The sequence below is a fragment of the Rana temporaria genome, chromosome 9 (genome assembly GCF_905171775.1).
Source record: "Rana temporaria chromosome 9, aRanTem1.1, whole genome shotgun sequence".
Taxonomy (NCBI): Eukaryota; Metazoa; Chordata; class Amphibia; order Anura; family Ranidae; genus Rana; species Rana temporaria.
This window is the reverse complement of record NC_053497.1, coordinates 169,045,188-169,067,400: the sequence shown is the minus strand read 5'-3', so window position 1 is coordinate 169,067,400 and position 22,213 is coordinate 169,045,188. Positions and strand designations below refer to the sequence as shown.

Below are 22,213 nucleotides of genomic sequence, written 5' to 3'. Positions count from 1 at the left end.
TGTGATCCTGTGGATCCCTCCTGACCTCTAAAAATATTTTTGTTTCTAAATAAATAGAACTGATCCCTGCCCTGTTATTAGATCTGATAAGATGAAGGACTGTAGCAGATCCCAATGTGGGATCTATCCTGGAGTTAACCCTGCCCTGTAGTGAGATGGATAATGACAGGTGCCCCCCTATAGATGGCCCCCCAGTCAGTGATGATGGTGATGGTGGAGCCCCCTGGTGTCGGTGTAGAGATCTCCTCTGTCCGGTGGTGGTGATTAGTGTCGGGTAGTCGGCCTCTCTCTCTCTCTGGTAATAATTGGCCTGTGCTGTTCCTCTCAGACGGAGCTTCCCTCACCCCGGGGTCCCCTCAGATTCCTCCCCCGGCTCCTCCTCCTCCTCCTTCTTCTTCCTCCTCGGTTATCTTCCTCTCTCTCCCCCCCTCCTACACTCCCGGGGGGGTCCGGGCAGCAGCGCGTCCTCCTTCTCCTCCTCCTTCTTCTCCCCGGGCCGCACCTCGGCCCGAGTGACGCAGCAAGCCTAAAGGCAGGAGGAGCCAAGGCAAACACAACGACCCCGGCGACGTCACCACACCCACCCCCGGAGCCAGCCAATCGGAACCCGCCCGATGGAGGAGAGAAGGCAGATCCCGTTGGTCGCCCACTTTTATCATTCCCCCCCCCCTTCTCCTCTCCTTTTTTTTTTTTCTGTCAGCCCTGGTGGGCGTGGTTTGCGGCTCTCGGCGCGGCGGCCAATCAGCGGGCTGCGCTTTGGGGGAGCGGGAAAAGAAAGCCCCTGGTGCGCGCCAGCCAATGACAGCCGCCGGCCGCGTCTGAGGAGAAGAGCTTGACCGGACTGGACCACCGGGGATCTGGGCGGGAAAATCGGCCGGCCAATCACATTGCAGCCTGCTGTAGGTGCCTGATTTTTATTTTTAGTGCTCTATATGGGGAGGAGGGGGGTTATAAGAAAAATGAAGGGGTTTCCCCCAATCACTCATGAATCTTAGATTTCATTTTTATTGGTTGTTAGAGGGAGGTCACATGACAGGATTGGGCGGGGCTTAACTATCACATTTAGGTCATTTTAAGCCCCTCCCCCTCATATATTACAATTATTCTAAAACTAAATGTCAGGGAGGGGCGGAGTTATTGGTGGTCAGTGGCTGGATATAATATTAACCCCGCCCCCCACTCTGTCATTGGTCAATAGCTGAATATAATAAACCTTCCCCCCACTCCCTCATTGGTGGCTGGATATAATATTAACCCTGCCCCCACTCTGTCATTGGTGGTCAATAGCTGGATATAATAACCCCACCCAATGATTGGTGGTCAGTGGCTGTATATAATAATAACCCCGCCCCCACCCAAACATTGGTGGTCAGTGGCTGGATATAATATTAACCCCACTCTGTCAGTGGCTGGATATACTAACCCCGCCCCCCACTCCCTCATTGGTGGTCAGTGGCTGGATATAATAATAACCCCACCCAATCATTGGTGGTCAGTGGCTGGATATAATAATAACCCCGCCCAAGCATTGATGGTCAGTGGGTGGATATAATAACCCCGCCCCCACCCAAACATTGGTGGTCAGTGGCTGGATATAATCATAACCCCGCCCAAACATTGCTGGTGAATGGCTGTATGTAATAATAACTCCGCCCCCCACCTAACATTGATGGTCAGTAGCTGGATATAATAATAACCCCACCCCCGCCCAATCATTGGTGGTCAGTAGCTGGATATAATAATAACCCCCACCCAAGCATTGATGGTCAGTGGCTGGATATAATAACCCCGCCCCCACCCAAACATGGGCGGTCAGTGGCTGGATGTAATAATAACCCCGCCCCCACCAGCAGGCTGTATGTGTATTCTTCTCCCTCACCCTTCTTCTGTCAACAGGGGGGGGAGATTAATAAAGTGGGACTGAGCAGCTTGCAGAGGAGGACACTAAGTTCCAGGCAATCTAGTGAGCAGTAATAATATGCAGTAACCTCTAGCAACCAATGGGTGAGCAGCAATGATGTGCAGTAACCTCTACCAACCAATGGGTGAGCGGTAATGATGTGCAGTAACCTCTAGCAACCAATTGGTGAGCAGTAATGATGTGCAGTAACCTCTAGCAACCAATGGGTCAGCGGTAACGATGTTCAGTAACCTCTAGCAACCAATGGGTGAGCGGTAATGATGTTCAGTAACCTCTACCAACCAATGGGTGAGCGGTAATGATGTGCAGTAACCTCTAGCAACCAATTGGTGAGCAGTAATGATGTGCAGTAACCTCTAGCAACCAATGGGTCAGCGGTAACGATGTTCAGTAACCTCTAGCAACCAATGGGTGAGCGGTAATGATGTGCAGTAACCCCTAGCAACCAACTGGTGAACAGTAATGATGTGTAGTAACCTCGAATAACCAATGGATGAGCGGTAATGATGTGCAGTAACCTCTAGCAACCAATGGATGAGCGGTAATGATGTGCGGTAACCTCTAGCAACCAATGGGTGAGCGGTAATGATGTGCAGTAACCTCTAGCAACCAATGGGTGAGCGGTAATGATGTGCAGTAACCTCTAGCAACCAAGGGGTAAGCGGTAATGATGTGCAGTAACCTCTAGCAACCAATGGGTGAGCAGTAAGGATGTGTAGTAACCTCTAGCAACCAATGAGTGAGCAGTAATGACATGCAGTAACCCTTAGCTTCCAATCGGTGAGAAGTAATGATGTGTAGTAACCTCTAGGAACCAATGGGTGAGCGGTAATGTGTAGTAACCTCTACCAACCAATGAGTGAGCAGCAATTATGTGCAGTAACTTCTAGCAACCAATCAGTGAGTGTGGACCAGTTTGCTTTGTTCACATTTATAAAGTTTGTTGAGATACGTCTGTGTGTGTTTGTTTTTTGGGATGTTGCAGTGGAGAGCAAAATTTGTATTGGGGGGGGGGGGATAAATAAATGTTTTTCCCGGGGTCAAACGGCCCTGTATTCACCCCCAACCATGACAGCGCACGGATCGGCGTGACGGCACCGACCGCATCATTTTGTTGGACAGCTTGGCGTGGAAGGGGAAAAATAATGAATCCACTGGCAGGATCAATAAAACGATATTACGGGGGGGGCGCCGTGTTAATACTATTTACAGACCCAATCATGTGTGTGATTTTTTTTTTTTGGCCTGTAATTCCACTTTAAGTCGATGTTCCGGTAATTATCTCAGGGACAGACGCTCTCCGTTCCTCAGTAGCCTCCAGCTGGCGAGTGCGCGGGATTCCGCCCTCCCGCCGGGTACCACGCCATATCAGGTCTTATACCTAATATGGTCAATGATGCAGGCATTGCATCGTCCGGATTATGCAAAAACCCGTCTGCTTTCCAGTATCTGCATCCTCTGAATAGCCTGGAATGTGAGCCGGTGGGCGCGCGCGCTGGGACTTTGGCTTCGCAAGTCTAACAAACTGGAAATCACGGCCATTCAGAAAATAAGGACAGCGCCAGCCGGAGGGATTTATCAAGCAGGGCAGCCAGCTGCACACGCCAACTGCCAAGAAGGAAATTACAGCCGCTCAGCGGATAGGCTTGGGGGGGCTCTGGTACACTTCTTCTACACCATTTTCATGTCTGAAAGGAGATGTGTCTGCTCTGCTGGCATTGTGCCACACAGTGGCCCAGATTCTCATCCAATTACGTTGCTCCTGGGCAGCGTAACGTATGCGATTTACGTTACACCGCCGCAGGTTTACAGCCTGATTCTCAGAACACTTACCTGTAAACTTGCGGCGGTGTATCGTTAAATCGCTCGGCGCAAGCCCGCCCAATTCAAATAGGGCGGGCACCGTTTAAATTAGGCGCGCTCCCGGGCCGAGCATACTGCGCATGCTCCGTCGGGTAAATTACCCGACGTGCCTTGCGCTAAATGACGTCGCCCCGACGTCATTTGCTTAGACGTTTACGTAAATGGCGTCCAGCGCCATTCACGGACGTCTTACGCAAACGACGTAATTTTTTTTAAATTAGACGCGGGAACGACGGCCGTACTTAACATTGGTTCCCCCTCCTAATAGCAGGGGCAACCTTACGCGTCGGAAACGACGTAAATTCTCAGCGTCGACCGCGCGTATGGTCGGGAATCTCGCGTAATTACCTCATTTGCATAGACGACGGGGGGAAAACGACGACGCGACACCTAGCGGCGGGAAAAAAAATTGCTTTTAAGATCTGACAGCGTAAGAGCCTTACGCCTGTCAGATCTAATGGTTATCTATGCGTAACTGATTCTAAGAATCAGTCGCATAGATACCCGGGGCCAGATGAGGAGTTACGACGGCGCAAATGGTGTTGCGCCGTCGTAACGCCTTTGAGAATCTGGGCCAGTCTTTTTTTTTACTGGACTAAAAGCAGAGTTCCAACCACAATTGGCATTTTTTTAAACGTATGTCCTTTCGTCCTGCGTTTTTATAATATAAATCCGGTCACTTACTATTTTACAATCCGCATAGTTATTCAAAAAAGATAGTTTATAAAACTATGTCCACACCGTTGTCATTTTGCTTGTGGGCATTGTGAAGCCCACAAGCACTTAGGGCCAGATTCAGGTAGAAGTGCGGCGGCGTAATGTATCGTAGATACGTTACACCGCCGCAAGTTTTCATCGCAAGTGCCTGATTCACAGAGCACTTGCAATGAAAACCTACGCCGCGTAATTCAAAGGGGCGTATGCCATTTAAATTAGGCGCGCTCCCCCGCCGGACCTACTGCGCATGCTCCCTTTTGAATTACCCGCCGTGCTTTGCGCGAATTTACATCATTTTTTAGAATGGCGACGCGCGTAGCGTAATTCCGTATTCCCCGACGTCTTACGCAAACGACGTGAATTTTTAAATTTCGACGCGGGAACGACGGCCATACTTTATACAGCAATACGTGTGCTGTGTAAAGTTAGGGCACCCAAAACGACAAATAACTTTGCGACGGGAAACTAGACTAGCGGCGACGTAGCGAACGCGAAAAACCGTCGTGGATTGCCGTAACTCCTAATTTGCATACCCGACGCTGGTTTACGACGCGAACTCCCCCCAGCGGCGGCCGCGGTACTGCATCCTAAGATCCGACAGTGTAAAACAATTACACCTGTCGGATCTTAGGGATATCTATGCGTAACTGATTCTATGAATCAGGCGCATAGATAGAAACAGGGATACGACGGCGTATCAGCAGAAACGCCGTCTTATCTCCACTGTGAATCTGGCCCTTACTTCCTGGAAGTCTTGGATGGGGAGTGATAATTGGGTAGCGCACTGCATCCTGGGAAATGATGACACACATTTCCCAGGAGCATTAGAGGGAGATGATGTCAGGATCCTGGGTGATTCCAAAGGCAGATTTCGTGGGACTGCATAGCAACAGGCATTTCCAGATGAGTAAAAAAAAAAATTTTTTTATATTTTTTAGGTCTAATGAGCACAATAATGACAAAAAAACATTTTGGGATGGAAACTCCACTTTTAAAAGCGGGGGTTCACCCCCAATTTTTTTTTTTTTAACATTACATTCAGGCGAGCTGTGATAATGACATTAGGCCAGGGTTTGACAAATTTGCTTGGAATCTAGGAGCCAGCTAAAAAAGTTAGGAGCCAGAAAATGCACCTGTCCCGACGAGCTTGCGCGCAGAAGCGAACACATACGTGATGCGGATATGTAAACGGTGTTAAAACCACACATGTGAGGTATCGCCGTGATTGGTAGAGCGAGAGCAATAATTCTAGCCCTAGACCTCCTCTGTAACTCAAAACATGCAACCTGTAGATTTTTTTAAACATCGCCTATGAAGATTTTAAAGGGTAAAAGTTTGTCGGCATTCCACGAGCGGACGCAATTTTGAAGCGTAACATGTTGGGTATGAATTTACCCAGCGTAACATTATTTTTCACATTATAAAAAAAATTGGTCTGACTTTGCTGTTGTCTTATTTTTTTTTATTTAAAGTGTATTTTTCCCCCAAAAAATTGCGCAAATATGGTGTGACAGAAAGTATTGCAATGATCGCCATTTTATTCTCTAGGGTGTTAGAATAAAAAATATATATAATGTTTGGGGGTTCTAATTAGAGGGAAGTAGGTGGCAGTGAAAATAGTGAAAAACACATTAGAACTGCTGTTTTGCTACTTGTAATGTAATGTAACCTGTAATGCCAACGGCCACCACAAGATGGCGCCAGATCACAGAAGGAAGCTGAGGCCTGCAGAAAGCCGCGGCCTCAATTACCGGCTGGCCCGTGCCTTCTACAGGCCTCAGCTTCCTTCTGTGAATGCCACAATGCCGCAGCCTCAACTACCGGTGGGCGGGGACGCGATCGCGCCTCGCACCGGAAGGTAATTGAGGCCTCGGCTTTGCGGCCTTCTGCAGCCCTAAGGTTCCCCAGGTGCCAGGTCAAAATTTCTTGTCGCGATTGCGACCGGGCGCCCGGATTTTGTCGAGGCCTGATATATAGTATACTAAAAGATGGACCACATAAAAAAAAATCCGCCCTTGCCAGTGGGAGTCACCGATGTACGGGATGACCAACAGGCGCCACCCTACGGATTTTGTCAAAATGACGTCTTTAGGGGCTGATTCTTTTGATGCTATTTAAAACGGCTGCTGCATCCTTAAGAGAATGTCCCACAATGACATATATTTGGTACTGTTTTTAAAGTGCTGCCTATGGTCAATTTTGGGTCTCATATTTTGTCGCCGTTTCGCGGCAACGCGCTATTTTAAGTCTTGACAGATTTGGTATCTATTTACTGAATCCGGTCCCATCCTTTATATTTTATTGTTGTTTTCTTGACTTAGCATGCATTAAAACAAATTTATATGTATTTGTAACTGAAAATATAGAGTTGCGCCAATATTATGCAACATTAAAAAATTGCAACGACCATGTTTTTTTTTTTTTTTTATCCTGTGGGTGATCTGCTGTCAGAAAATGTATAATGGGCCAGATTCTCAAAAGAGATACGACGGCCTATCTCCAGATACCCCGTCGTATCTCTGAGTCGCGCCGTCGTATCTATGCGCCTGATTCTTAGAATCAGTTACGCATAGATTTCCCTTAGATCCGACAGGCGTAAGTCTCTTACGCCGTCGGATCGTAACTGCATTTTTACGCTGGCCGCTAGGGGCGTGTACGCGTCAAAATATGTAAATCAGCAAGATACGCAAATTCCCGAACGTACGCCTGGCCGACGCAGTACATTTACGCCGTTTACGTTAGGCTTTTCCCAGCGTATAGTTACCCCTGCTATATGGTGGCGTAAGTGCGGCGTACCAATGTTAAAGAGGAGTTCCACCTAAAAATGGACCTCCGCTTAACCCACTCCTCGCCCCCTTACATGCCACATTTGGCATGTCATTTTTTTGGGGGGGGAGTGGGGGCTTCAGGAGAAGGGGACTTCCTGTCCCACTTCCTCCTTCCGCCGAGGGGCTGGAAAGGCGATTAGCTTAATCGCCTTTTCAAAGCCCCTCCCTGTAGGCGAGCGCCTGTCCAATCGGATGGCGCCGCGCCGCTCGCGCATGCGCACTGCCGCTCGCGCATGCGCAGTGGGTTCCCGGCCGTGAAGCCGAAAGCTGCCACTGCCGGGTGCCCACAGTAAGAATGAAGACGCCGGCCGGCGAGGGGGGGGCGAGGAGCGGAGCCCCGGCCGGCGTGTCGCTGGAGCTGTGGAGCAGGTAAGTGTCTGTTTATTAAAAGCCAGCAGCTACACTTTTTGTAGCTGCTGACATTTAATAAACGTAAAAAGTGGCTGGAAAACCCCTTTAAGTATGGCCGTCATTCCCGCGTCGAAATTTGAAAAAGTTACGCCGTTTGCATAAGTCGTCCGTGAATGGGGCTGGACGTCATTTACGTTCACGTCGAAACCAATGACGTCCTTGCGGCGTATTAGGAGCAATGCACACTGGGAAATTCCACGGACGGCGCATGCGCCGTTCGGGAAAAACGTCAATCACGTCGGGTCACACAACATTAACATAAAACACGCCCCCCCCTGTCCCACATTTGAATTAGGCGGGCTTACGCCGGCCGATTTTTCGATACGCCGCCGCAACTTACGGAGCAAGTGCTTTGAGAATACAGCACTTGCCCGTCTAAGTTGCGGAGGCGTAACGTAAATCGGATACGTTACGCCGCCGCAAAGATACGCGGATCTACGTGAATCTACCCCAATGTTTTTATTTTTTAATGTGCATTTTAGCACGTGTATGGAAAATGAAAAAAAAAAAGGTTAGGTAGCAAAAGAGTTAAAAGGAAGCGTGCCTGAACTGAGCCGTGTGGTTACTGCACTTCTCTTATGAGGTTTAATTTAAAGCCAGCCTACAGCCAAATGAGACCTCACATCCCGACCATTCTGCCCCATTGTATAATAAATCATGTTACGCTACTCCAGGCTCCCGTTTAGCTGGTCACGTGACCAGATGTCGGCCAGCGCTGACAGCCAGAGGTGCTTCCATGGCAGGTCTTGGAAACCACAATGCCTTTTCTGTATTGTACAAAAAAAAAATGCTGTGTGAACTGGTGATTGATCCAGACTATTAGCTAGATTCAGAGAGAGTTAGGCCGGAGTATCAGTAGATACGCCGACCTAACTCGGAATCTGCGCCGTCCTAAGTTTAAGTGTATTCTCAAACTGAGATACACTTAAACCTAACTAAGATACGACAGCCTGCGCCGTCGTATCTTAGGGTGCAAGAATTTAGGCTGGCCGCTAGGTGGCGCTTCCGTTGAGTTCGGCGTAGAATATGTAAATGACTAGATACGCCTATTCACGAACGTACGCTTGCCCGTCGCAGTAAAGATACGCCGTTTAAGTAAGGCGTTTTCAGGAGTAAAGTTATTCCATCAAATAGCTGGCCTAGTCAATGTTAAGTATGGCCGTCGTTCCCGCGTCGAAATTTGAAAATGTTACGTCGTTTGCGTAAGTCGTCCGTGAATAGGGCTGGACGTAATTTACATTCACGTCGAAACCAATACGTCCTTGCGGCGTACTTTGGCGCAATGCACACTGGGATATGTACACGGACGGCGCATGCGCCGTTCGTGAAAAACGTCAATCACGTCAGGTCACACCCAATTAACATAAAACACGCCCCCTCATCCTCATTTGAATTAGGCGCGCTTACGCCGGCCCTATTTACGCTACGCCGCCGTAGGTTAGGAGGCAAGTACTTTGTGAATACAGTACTTGCCTCTCTGACTTACGGCGGCGTAGCGTAAATACGGTACGCTAAGCCGCCTTAAAGATGCGGCGCCCTACATGAATCTAGCTATATGAAGCTAAGCAAGAGGCAATTGGTACTACTCTGTAAATAAATTAGGACTTATATGACAAGTATTAACACCCCTTACCTCCAGAAGATATTCCCCCTCTTCATGACCAGGGCATTTTTTTGCTATTCAACACTGCGCTACTTTAACTGCTTGCCGACCAGCGCACGACTATATTCGTCGGCAGCATGGCACGGACAGGCAGAAGAACGCATATATACGTCCACTTTAAGAAGCCGGCATTGTGGGCGCTCGTGCGCCGCCAGGAGCTCTGTGACTCCGATCGCGTGTCCCGCGGACTCCATGTCTGTGGGCATACCCGCGATCGTGTCACGGTGAGGAAGAAGGGGGAAATGCTGATGAAAACAATCATTTCCCCAGTCTTCCTTGTGACAGGACAGTGTACACAACTTCCTGGAATCGGGAGCGGTGATCAGTGTCGTGTCACACACAGCTCATCCCCCCCCTACAGTTAGAACTAAGGATGAGCTCTGGCGTATTCGCATAGTACACATGCAGAGCCCGCCAGGAAGTGTGCACGGCGCTGCGCTAATCACAGCCAGGGAGACATTTCACGATCTCTGCAGCCGAGCATCGGGACAATGTCTCCCTGGCTGTGATTAGCGCAGCGCCGCGCACACTTCCTGGCGGGCTCTGCATGTGTACTATGCAAACACGCCAGAGCTCATCCTTAGTTAGAACACATCTCTAGGGCACACTTAACCCCTTCAGTGCCAGTGTAATTTTCACAGTAATCAGTGCATTTTTATAGCACTGATCGCTGTAAAAATGCCACTGGTCCCAAACATGTGTAGAAAGTGTCCGATGTGTCCGTCATAATGTCACAGTCATGACAAAAATCGCAGATCACTGCCATTACTAGTAAGAAAAAAAATAATAATAATAAAAATGCCATAATTCTATCCCCTATTTTGTAGACGCTATAACTTTTGCGCAAACCAATCAATAAACGCTTATTGCATTTTTTTTTACCAAGAATACGTATCGGCCTAAACTGAGGAAAAAAAAATTATCTATATTTTTTGGGGGATATTTATTACAGCAAAAAGCAAAAAATATTGATTTTTTTTTAAAAACTGTCGCTCTATTTTTGTTTATAGCGCAAAAAATAAAAACCGCAAAGGTGATCAAATACCACCAAAAGAAAGCTCTATTTGTGAGGGAAAAAAATATGTCAACTTTGTTTGGGAGCCACGTCGCACGACCGTGCAATTGTCGGTTAAAATGACGCAGTGCCGAATCGCAAAAAGTGGCCTGGTCTTTGACCAGCAAAATGTTTCGGGGCTTAAGTGGTTAACTGACAATTGCGCGGTCATGCAACGCTGTATCCAAACAAAATTTATATAATTTTTTCCCACAAATAGAGCTTTCTTTTAGAGGCATTTGATCACCACTGTTTTATTTTTGTTTGCTCTATAAATGAAAGCAGCTTTTCCTAGTTTCAGTTATAACATTTTACAAATAATCTTACTTCAGAAATTTAGGCTAAAATGTATTCTGCAAATTTTTTGTTGTTGAAAATACCCCAAATTACTGTATACTATTTAATCTGTCTATCTCTAATCTAAAAGTCTACAAACTGTGGGATATACCGTATTTATTGGGGTATAGCGCACTCCCGCATATAGCGCGCACCCCTAAAGTTGCAGCGGATTCCTGTGGAAAAAAGTTTTTTTGTACTTACAGTTTTGGTGTCTTGTGCGGCGTCCATCGGCGGGTCCGGCGTCCGTCTGCGGCTTCGGGTGTCCTCTTTGTCGGGTCCGGCGTCCTTCTGCGGCGTCCTCGCGTCCTCCCCGCTTGTTTCCTGCGCCGAGTTCGAATACTGCGCCGACATATACAGAGCGCAGTACACTCGGGTATTGTCGGGCAGGCTCGGCAACTCTCGCGCTGACGTCCTGTACGTCCAGGACGTGAGCGCGGAAGGAGCCGAGACTGCCCGAGTGTACTGCGCTCGGTATATGTCGGCGCAGTATTCAAACTCGGCGCGGGTATAGGCGTATACCGCGCACCCTTGATTTTGCCCTGATTTTCAGGGCAAAAAAGTGCGCGGTATACGCCGATAAATACAGTATCTGAAAATTGATCAACCCTGGTCTACTGATGATATCATCTTAAAATGTCAGGACAGTACCGATATCCCCCAAATGACCCCTTTTTGGAAAGTAGACAGTCCAAGGTATTTAGTAAGAGACATGACAAGTTTTTTGAAGTTGTAATTTTTTGTTGTCAATTTTTTTTGTAAAATTAAGGATTTTTTATTTTATTTATTTTTTTACATACTGTCGCCAGTGCATTAAAGCAGTGTTTCTAAACTCCAGTCCTAAAGGCTTGTTTTCAGGCTTTCCATTATCTTGCACAGGTGATTTGATCAGTTTCACTGCCTTATGCCTCATACACACGATCCGAATATCGTACGACGGATGGTACGACTTTTTTCGCTTAATAGTCGCAAATAAAATGAAATAGGTTATTAAAGTCACGAAAATTCTCGTACGACAGAAAAAAATAATCGGAAGTGATGTCATGTGTTGTAATGTATTTGTATTGTATTTTCGGACGACAACTATACTGACTAAATGAAAATCGTACGATCTTACATCGTACGAGGAAAATTTTCGTGCTTGTCCGATCGAATAATATCGGATGGACTGTCGTGATCGGCTCTCGAAAGTAGTGTACACACGATCCGAAAATCGTACGATTCTTCCTCGGACGATCTTTTTCGTCCGATATTCGGATTGTGTGTACGGGCCTTTAGTAATTACCACAGCCATTTGATCTGAGGGAAATCCTAAAAACATGACCTGTTGGGGCGCCTTGAGGACTGGAGTTGGGAAACATTGCATTAAAGCAATGGTTTGGCTGTGATCAACGATACTGACTGATAATAGTATGTTAAAAAGAAAATAGTTTATATATATATCTATTTGAAAATTGATTAACCACTTAAGACCCGGACCATTATGCAGGTTAAGGACCTTGCCCCTTTTTGCGATTCCGCACTGCGTTGATTTAACTGACAATTGCGCGGTCGTGCAACGTGGCTCCCAAACAAAATGGCCTTTCTAATTTCTTGTGGCCCTAAAATACCAGGACAATACAGATACCCTATCACTTCTAAATACCTTATTTTCCTTATTTTGTTACAGTTCCTGGATATGTGTCTAAACAGTGCTAAAAATTTAGGATAGAAAAATGTCAATGGAAGTATAATATACACAATTACCTCCTTGTTTACCCTAAGAAAATGTGTGTGTGTGTGTGTGTGTGTGTGTATATATATACATACAATTATGCTCAAAAGTTTGCATAGCCTGGCAGAAGTTGTGAGTATTGAACTGTTCTGTAATTGTGCTGTCCCCCCTCTACATTGTAATGCGATGCGTAAACTGTTGGTGCTATATAAATCGTGTATAATAATAATAATATTTTATATATATATACAGTATCTCACAAAAGTGAGTACACCCCCACGTTTTTGTAAATATTTTCTTCTATCTTTTCATGTGACTACACTGAAGAAATAAGTAAAAAAGGGGGGGGGGGGGTAATGGCGCTTGCTAATAAAAAAAAATATTACATAAAATAATAAATAAGAAATATAATCTAAAATATTGCTCCAATCGCAATCCAAATCTATATCTGACAAGCCAAATGAGCCAGAAAGGATGTCCTATGAGTAAGTGGCGTGTGCAACCACGTAACGCGTAAGATGGAGAGCCGGTGGTGACGTCTTCTCCGCTCGCGGCCAAGAGCGGAGATATCTTGATTACACGCTACATGCTGTCAATATGCAAGTCTGCTGTAAGTGTATTTGCTTTTAATTATTAAACTTGTCAATCAGTTTTACGCTATGGAGCCTTTATTTGTTTAATTGAGAGCCATCCACCCTGTGAGCTTGCTGCTGGGACCTGGGGAATACTGACCTGGGGGATTGGAGTGACGTGGGCTAACAGGCTGGCTGGGAGTGGTCCATCATAAGCGGAATCTGCTGTGCTTCTAAGCCAGCAGTATTGGAGATCTATAGGCTGTAGTAAAGCCTTTCTGAGGTGAGAGGCTTGGGGAAACGGAGCACCTTTTTTTTTGCACGTATGCACCGTGGGACCTATTGTGGAGTCAAGCACTTTATTGGAGCACATATGCACTTTGGAAAATATTGTTGACTGAAGCACTTTGTTGTGATCTATTTTGGATACTTGATTATTTTATTATACTTCATGCGCTTATTTTGGAGTGTGGAGTGTGCACAGAGATTCACATCTTAATTCCTTTTTTTATTTATTAATTATTATTTTTATACATGTTTTAATACTTGCATTCTATATTTAGTGCACCTTAACCACTTCCTGACGGCCGTACGACTTTATATGGCCGCAGTGTGGTTCTCCGGGAGGCCGTCTATATACGGCCTCCAGACACTGGGGGCGGGCGAGCGCGTGCTGATGCGCGTGCCTTGCCTGGCGGCCGCGATGTCCGCCAGGCGATGTCCGCCAGGCACCCGCGATCGGCGGTTACAGAGACAAGGACACACAGATCCACGTCCTGTCAGGGAGAGAAGAGACCGATCTGTGTCCCTTGTACATAGGGACACAGATCGGTCACCTCCCCCAGTCAGTCCCCTTCCCCCACAGTTAGAAACACTATGCAGGGTACACATTTAACCCCTCCCTCACCCCCTAGTGTTAACCCCTTCAATGCCAGTCACATTTATACAGTAATTAGTGCATATTTATAGCACTGATCGCAGTATAAATGTGAATGTGCCAAAAATGTGTCCGATGTGTCCGCCGTGATGTCGCAGTCGCAGATCGCCGCCATTACTAGTAAAAAAATAAATAAAAAAATAATAATTCTGTCCCTTATTTTGTAGGCACTATGGCCCAGATTCACAAAGGAGATACGACGGAGTATCTCTCAGAGTATCTATGCGACTGATTCATAGAATCAGTTACGCATAGATAGCCATAAGATCCGACAGGTGTAATTGTTTTACACTGTCGGATCTTAGGATGCAATACCGCGGCCGCCGCTGGGGGGAGTTTGCGTCGTAAACCAGCGTCGGGTATGCAAATTAGAAGTTACGGCGATTCACGACGGATTTTCGCGTTCGCTACGTCGCCGCAAGTCTAGTTTCCCGTCACAAAGTTAGTCGTCGTTTTTGGTGCCTTAACTTTACGCAGCAATCGTATTGCTGTATAAAGTATGGCCATCGTTCCCGCGTCGAAATCTAAAAAATAACGTCGTTTTGTGTAAGCCGTCCGGGAATACGGAATTACGTTCCGCGTGTCGCCGTTCGAAAAAATGACGTCACTTCGCGCAAAGCACGGCGGGAGTTCGGGAATGGAGCATGCGCGGTAGGTCCGGCGGGGGAGCGTGCCTAATTTAAATGGCACACGCCCATTTGAATTGGCCCGCCTTGCGCCGGAGGCCGCCGGCGTAGGTTTTCATCGCAAGTGCTTGGTGAATCAGGCACTTGTGATGAAAAATTGCGGCGGTGTAACGTATCTACGATACGTTACGCCGCCGCTCTTCTTTGTGAATCAGGCCCATTATTGTCGTGGCTGCTGCTTAGTTTTATTTTAGTTTATAGGACCTATTGCTCTAGCTAGTGTGGTTTTGCGCATCAGTTCCCCCCAGTAATCATAACTGAAGAAATGACACTTTTTGCTACAATGTTGTGTAGTGAGTGTACAGCTTGTATAACAGAGTACATTTCCTGTCCCCTCAAAATAACTCAACACACAGCCACCATTAATGTCTAAACAAAAGTGAGTACACCCCTAAGTGAAAATTTCCAAATTGGGCCCAATTAGCCATTTTACCTCCCCGGTGTCATGTGACTCGTTAGTGTTACAAGGTCTCAGGTGTGAATGGGGAGCATTCACACTGTTATACAAGCTGTACACTCACTACTTTACATTGTAGCAAAGTGTCATTTCTTCAGTGTTGTCACATGAAAAGATAGAAGAAAATATTTACAAAAGTGTGTGGGGTGTACTCACTTTTGTGAGATACTGTATGTATGTATGTATGTGTATATATATATATATATATATAAACAGTGATACCTTGGATTACGAGCATATTGCGTTCCAGATGCATGCTTGTAATCGAAAGCACTCGTATATCAAAGCGAGTTTCCCCATAGGAGTCAATGGAAACTCAGATAATTTATTCCACAGTGACTGCTATTGTATGCAGTACCGCATGTGACCAGAAGTGGAGGGGGGGGGTGCCGGAAACGCTCGGAGACATTCAAAAGCACTCAAAGAGGCTCTGAGACACTCAGGAACCGGCTCAGAGTGTCACAGGTGCACCCAGCTCTGGGCAAATGCGGTACTGCACACCCCAGAGGCTTGACTCCTGCTCGTCTTGTGAGACAACGATCGGATTTAAAAAAAAGAATAGCTTGTATTGTGAAACGCTCGTAAACCACGTTACTCACAATCTAAGGTATTATTGTGTATATATATATACATATACACACACAGAAAAATACCATATATATATATAAAATATTACCTTAGATTGCGAGTAACGTGGTTTACGAGCGTTTCGCTGTACGAGCTATTATTTTTTTTAAATCCGATCTTTGACTCGCAAGACGAGCAGGAGTCAAGCCTCTGTCTATATTATACTTCAATCTATATATACAGTGTGTGTGTGTATGTGTGTGTGTGTGTGTATATATATATATATATATATATATATATATTTCCTTAGGTATAAAGGGAAATAATCGTCTATATCAGGGATATGCAATTAGCGGACCTCCAGCTGTTGCAAAACTACAAGTCCCATCATCCCTCTGGGTGTCATGCTTGTGGCTGTCAGAGTCTTGCTATGCCTCATGGGACTTGTAGTTCTGCAACAGCTGGGATGTCCGCTAATTGCATATCCCCGGTCTATATTATAATTCCATCCATATATATTTTACAAAGAAAATGTGTATGTGTGTTTATATATATATATATATATATATATATATATATATATATATATATATATATATATATATATATATATAAAATATATGGATTGAATTATAATATAGACGATTATTTCCCTTTATACCTAAGGATTTATATATAGATCTATCATTTTTTTTATACGGTTTATGTGGTATATATTTATTTATAAAAAATAAATAAAAAATCTCTCTCTCTCTCTCTCTCTCTCTCTCTATATATATATATATATATATATATATATATATATATATATATATATATATATATATATATGTATAATATACAGTTATTATTTCTTTGTATACCTAAGGATATATAGATACATATACTGTACACACAGTATATATTTATTTATAAAAAATAAATAAAAAATCTCTCTCTCTCTCTCTCTCTCTCTCTCTCTCTCTCTCTCTCTATATATATATATATATATATATATATATATACACGCACACAGTTATTTCTTTGTATACCTAAGGATATATAGATACATATACTGTACACACAGTATATATTTATTTTTAAAAAATAAATAAAAAATCTCTTTCTCTCTCTATATATATATATATATATATATATATATATATATATATATATATATATATTATACACAGTTATTTCTTTGTATACCTAAGGATATATAGATACATATACTGTACACACAGTATATATTTATTTATAAAAAATAAATAAAAAATCTCTCTCTCTCTCTCTCTATACTGTACAGTATATATTTATTAATATATTTTGTAAAATATATATATATATATATATATATATATATATATATTATATTATGTGTGTAATAATTTGTTAGGATACAGAGAGATCTCATGCAGGAAAATGTCTGCCTGTTGTTTGGCTCAGCTATTGTTCCCATGATGAGGGGAATACACATTCCTCCATGTTGCTATGCCAAATCAATTCTTTTTCTCCTCTTTGCATAATGTGCTTCTCCTAATAAGGAACAACACATGGCACCGTCCGCCCCCTAGTGGCCGTAGAACATATCACTTCTGCGGATAACATTCTAACTGCCTAGCTGGAAAAAAATAAAAATAAAAAATAAATAACAAAAGACATAAACAAGATACAATGTGACAACACTCCACATCCTGTGCGCCTGGTTTGCCCCAGTCCTCCCCTGTACATGTATAAGACACAGATACAAAGGATTTGATGGCACATCCCTTGGATCATGCTTGCTGCTCATTAATGATGATGAGTGTATGGAGAGAGAGAGGGGAGGGGGCGTGTCCTGGGGAAGGAAAAGGAAGTGAGAAGGGAGGAAGTGGAGTGTGCTGAGCCGGGAGGAGGAGGAGGGAAGTGTGTTGTGCAGAGTGTGTGGATGGATATGGCAGGCATTGCACAGGGGACTGGATAACGTTCACCCTGCAGGTGTGTGATTGTTGTCTTCTCTCTCTCTCTCTCTCTCTCTATCATTGGTGCTCTGTGTTCTGTAATCATTATTCTGTCTGATTTCCATCTCTTCTGTCATCTCTTCGTGTTCCTTAATAACAAAGGAAGACTTTCCACATTATTAAATATTTCCCCCCTTTTCACAACTCCCCCCTGTTTAATAGGACTGTCCCTCATTTCCTATCACACCCTTCTCCCCTGCTCTCCCTTTTGTGGGTCTGATGTATACAAATGTATTGTTTAACCACTTAAGCCCCGGACCTTTAGGCAGCTAAATGCCCAGGCCAGGTTTTGCGATTCGGCACTGCGTCGCTTTAACAGACAATTGCGCTGTCGTGCGACGTGGCTCCCAAACAAAATTGGCGTCCTTTTTTCCCCACAAATGGAGCTTTCTTTTGGTGGTATTTGATCACCTCTGCGGTTTTTATTTTTTGCGCTATAAACAAAAATAAAGCGACAATTTTGAAAAAAATTCAATATTTTTTTACTTTTTGCTGTAATAAATATCCCCCAAAAACATATATACATTTTTTTTTTTCCTCAGTTTAGGCCGATACGTATTCTTCTACCTATTTTTGGTAAAAAAAAATAGGAAATAATCGTTTATCGGTTGGTTTGCGCAAAATTTATAGCGTTTACAAAATAGGGGATAGTTTTTTTTTTTTTGCATTTTTATTTTTTTTACTACTAATGGCGGCGATCAGCGATTTTTTTTTTTTTTCGTGACTGCGACATTATGGCGGACACTTCGGACAATTTTGACACATTTTTGGGACCATTGTCATTTTCACAGCAAAAAATGCATTTAAATTGCATTGTTTATTGTGAAAATGACAGTTGCAGTTTGGGAGTTAAACACAGGGGGCGCTGTAGGAGTTAGGGTTCACCTAGTGTGTGTTTACTAGTGTAGGGGGGTGTGGCTGTAGGAATGACATCATCGATTGGATCTCCCCTATAAAGGGGATCACCCGATCGATGCGCCGCCACAGTGAAGCACGGGGAAGCCGTGTTTACACACGGCTCTCCCCGTTCTTCAGCTCCGGGGAGCGATCGCGACGGAGCGGTTAAAAACAAATAGCCGCGCCGTCGTCCCGGATCGCTCCCCGAGCGGACCCGACCTCCGCATGTACCGGGGGGGGTCCCGATCGGACCCCCCACCCACGTCTAGCAGAGGACATACAGGTACGTACATGTGCCTGTCCGTGCCATTCTGCTGACGTATATCTACATGAGGAGGTCGGGAAGTGGATATAGATGTATATAAAATGCACTTTTTATCCATCATAAAGTGTTTTCCAGTGCTAAACCTTCCATCTGATTTCTAAATTGTTGCATTTGTAAATTCCAAGAGCCAATATAAAGGAATAGTAGTGGTAAAAAAAAGCACTTGTGGGTTTAACCAATCGTATGTTTTTGTACAATTCTCCTTTAAGGGGGCGTGGCAAGGGGTGTGTCTTATGCCTGCATACTTTTGTCGATAGGTGTCCCTCATTTCCATCTCAGAAAGTTGGGAGGTATGCTAATTGATTATGAAATGAATCGATTACAATTTTCATAATCGATTAATCGGCCAGTAACATAATGGGGTTTAAAAAAACTAAAATGACCATTTTATAGTGCAAAAAAGCAAATGGCTACTGTAAATATTACTTTCACTGTCCAACAGTAAAAAAATTAACCCCTTACAATAGTGATTATTGGTACTTATTTTTGTTTTTTTAACCCCATTATGTTACTAAACATCTCGGGCCTGAGGTCACACCTCTGTTATTTGGTGCTTTTTGCAGAAACACACTACAGTTCAGTTACATGTTTTCCTATGGGACACGTTCACATCCATGATTTTTTTTTTCAGCTGCTGCGTATTTGGAAAGGGCGAGGACTTTTTAACGCAAAACGGTGCTATTTTTTTTTTTGGTTCAATATACTTCAATGTAGAAGCTGCAGAAAAGCATGCAATGTGTTTTTGTGGCAATTTGTGTTTTGTAACCTGCCCAACAACTAATTGGCCCAAATTTTTAAAAAAAATTATATATATATTTTTTTTAATGCTATTATCCGATTAATCGGCCAACTAATCGATTATGAAAATAATCGTTAGTTGCAGCCCTAAATATATTGTAACTCACCACTTCTTAGGTGTGGTGTCTGTGTTAGGTTTCCTTTTTTTTTCATCACTTGATCCTGCCACTAAGGATCTCCATACACATTGCAATTGAACCATACAGTTAACTTTAGTTTTAGCAAAGCTGTGTGTGTGTGTGTGTGCCTACCTAAATTATTACAATAGATTTGTATCCAGTAAGAGTCGGTTCACACTAGGGTGACACGACTTCCAGTGCGACTTTCAGAGGCGACTCCGACACGACTTGAGCATGAACCACAGGGCGAAAGTCTCCTGTCCTGGAGACGACTTCAAGTCGTGTTGTAAATCATCCCAGATCGCCCTGTGGTTCATGCTCAAGTCGTGTCGGAGTCGCCTCTGAAAGTCGCACTGGAAGTCGTGTCGCCCTAGTGTGAACCGACATCAGACTTGGATCAGACTTGGAGGCTACTTCCATTGAAATCAATGGGTACAAATCGCCTACAAGTCAGATTGAGGTAGTACAGGAACTTCTTTTGAAGTCGGCGCGACTCGAGTCGTGTGTATTAACACCGCTCCCATTCACTTGCATTGTTTTTCTCGACAGCGCGACTTGAGGCGACTTCAAGTCGCCCCAGTGTGAACCGGCTCTTAGGCAGCCTTTGAACTGACTAGTTGTTGCAAGATTGTCCCATCATGCCTCTGGGAGTAATTGTAACTGTCGGGCTACCAATGCCTCATGGGAAATGTAGTTCCACAAACAGCTGGAGGGCCCCAGGTTGCCTACTCCTGATTAAGGATGAGCTCCAGCATGTTCGCATAGTACACGTGCAGAGCTCGCCAGGAAGTGTGCGCGGCGCTGCGCTAATCACAGTCAGGGAGACATTGTCCCGATGCTCGGCTGCAGAGATCGTGAAATGTCTCCCTGGCTGTGATTAGCGCAGCACCGTGCAGACTTCCTGGCGCGCTCTGCACGTGTACCATGCAAACACGGCAGAGCTCATCCTTACTCCTGATCTAAGGCCTGGTTCAAACCTATGCAATTTTTTTTTTTTTTTTTTTTTTTTTGTGTGTGTTTTCAGTTTTAGACCTCTTTCGCACTTTCACGCACTTTTGAGGCATTATGGGTGTGCTTTTTTTTTTTTTTTTTTTTTTTTTTTAACGTGACTCAAAAGAACCATCTTCAGGTGCTTTTGAAGTGCTTCCCTTTTTTAAGGCTTGCTTTTTTTTTTTTTTTTTTTTTTTTTTTAAGCACTCCAAACATGTTGCTTGCAGGACTTTTTTCACTGCCCTGCCAGCGCACCGCCCCAGTGTGAAAGCATCCTCAGAAATGAATGGGAAGCAGTTTTTAAGTGCCTTTTTTTTTTTTATTTTTTGCGCAAAAGCGCGTGAAAAGCACCTCTGTGTTAAAGGGCTCTTAGGGAAACACGGGGACTTTTATACTGGTTTTTGAATTCAATGGATCAAAAACCTGTATTGCAAAATTCACCTGGAGTGTGCAACCTGCATAGGTGTGTACCAGGCCTAAAGGAGATTGTACAATCGGGTTGTAACGTGTGTGGTGAGCTTTAAGCTGAATACACACTATACAGTTTTCTGCAAATTTTTATTTCCTTCAGATTTACTAAAACCATATAATATGAGGTCAAATCTTAACCCTTTCATGTATTTCTGACATTTGGTGTTTACAAGTTAAAATCCATATTTTTTGCTAGAAAATTATTTAAAACCCCCAAACATTATATGTATTTTTAGCAGAGAATCTAGATCATAAAATGGCAATTGTTGCAATATTTTTTGTCGGACGGTATTTGTGCGGCGGTGTTTTAAACGCAACTTTTTGGGAAAAATTAACTTTCATGAATTTAAAAAAAATTAAAAAGTTAAGTTAGCCCAATTTTTTTGTATAATGTAAAAGCTAATGTTAAGCTCCTCTCACCGCTCCAAAGATGCAGCTAGCAGGACTTATGGAGCGGTACTGCTAGCGCAGCCCTCAAGGGCTTTCACACTGGAGAAACAGCAGCCGCTGTTTGGGGCGGTTTGCAGGCGCTATTGCGCTAAAAATAGTGCCTGCAAACCGACCCTAGTGTGAAAGGGGCCTAACTGTATATTGATCACTTTGAGTGAAAGTTATAGCGTATACACTGTTTTGTATTTTCTTTATTATACTACTAATGCCGGCGATCATTGACTTAGATTGTAAGCTCTGAGGCTACATTCACACCTGAGTGTATAATTTTCAGGCAGAAAGTTGCACTTTTTTTGCCGCGATTTTGTACAGGTCAAAAGGTCACCAATGTAAAAAGCAGAAAAACGCCCAAATCTGCCCAAATTGAATGGAATGAAGATGTGAACAACTCCATAGAGAATGTGTGTGAATGGGGCCTTACAGGCAGGGTCTTCAGATTCCTCCTGTACTGAATTGTA

General features: G+C 44.2%; 2 protein-coding genes across 3 annotated transcripts in view; one reads left to right on the top strand and one right to left on the bottom strand.

The window, feature by feature from the left end:
- PHF1 (PHD finger protein 1) overlaps nucleotides 1-561 on the bottom strand; it is a 95,713-nt gene extending 95,152 nt beyond the window's left edge. The window contains exon 1 of the mRNA XM_040324975.1: nucleotides 345-561. The gene's annotated coding sequence lies outside the window, so the exon portion shown is untranslated. The remainder of the gene's footprint in view (nucleotides 1-344) is intronic.
- A 169-nt stretch (nucleotides 562-730) lies between these two features.
- The window catches only part of LOC120914321, a 42,211-nt gene continuing 20,728 nt past the window's right edge, over nucleotides 731-22,213 (top strand). The window contains exon 1 of one of the 2 annotated variants that reach the window (XM_040324974.1): nucleotides 731-899. The gene's annotated coding sequence lies outside the window, so the exon portion shown is untranslated. Of the gene's footprint in view, nucleotides 900-17,574; nucleotides 17,683-22,213 lie in introns of those variants that run through there. The other variant, XM_040324973.1, reaches the window with a different exon arrangement.